Genomic DNA, 519 nt, shown 5'->3' with positions numbered 1-519 from the left:
CATGGGGGGGGGGGGGGGGGAACAAAACAAACCCCCTTCAGAACCATTATGCATAGACAGGTGCTTTGAGGCTTATATGCCCTTGTAGTGTCTCCTTCTCTTGGGGATGTGGATTATTTACCTCCTCCAAGTACAAAGCTAAAAGTAGTGGAGAAATGCACTTCCTTTCCCAGCACAGGGCACCAGGGAGGTGACCCTGGGACACGCTGCCATGGTTTAAGGGGACAGGGGCCCTTGCTTTGCTGGGAAACCACAGGGACAGAAGTGTGGATGTGGGGGGAAGGGGGATCTTGACACTCACTTCAGTTGCCTCTCAATGCACAGCTGGACCAGGGCGGAGGAGGCTCCCCACAAGCTGGGACCCCCGCGCTGGGTCCCAGGGGTGCGGGGAGGAGGCCGGCAGCTTGCCCAGGGCCAGGCTTGGAGGTGCCCGGCTGGCAGCAGCCTGTGCCTGCGCTCACATGGGACCCCAGGCAGGACGGAGACTCCTGTTTGAGCCTGAATGCATTTGCAAAAATG

Source organism: Alligator sinensis, unplaced genomic scaffold (genome assembly GCF_000455745.1).
Source record: "Alligator sinensis unplaced genomic scaffold, ASM45574v1 scaffold527_1, whole genome shotgun sequence".
Classification (NCBI taxonomy): Eukaryota; Metazoa; Chordata; order Crocodylia; family Alligatoridae; genus Alligator; species Alligator sinensis.
The sequence above is the reverse complement of the archived record's forward strand: the minus strand, read 5'-3'. Positions refer to the sequence as shown.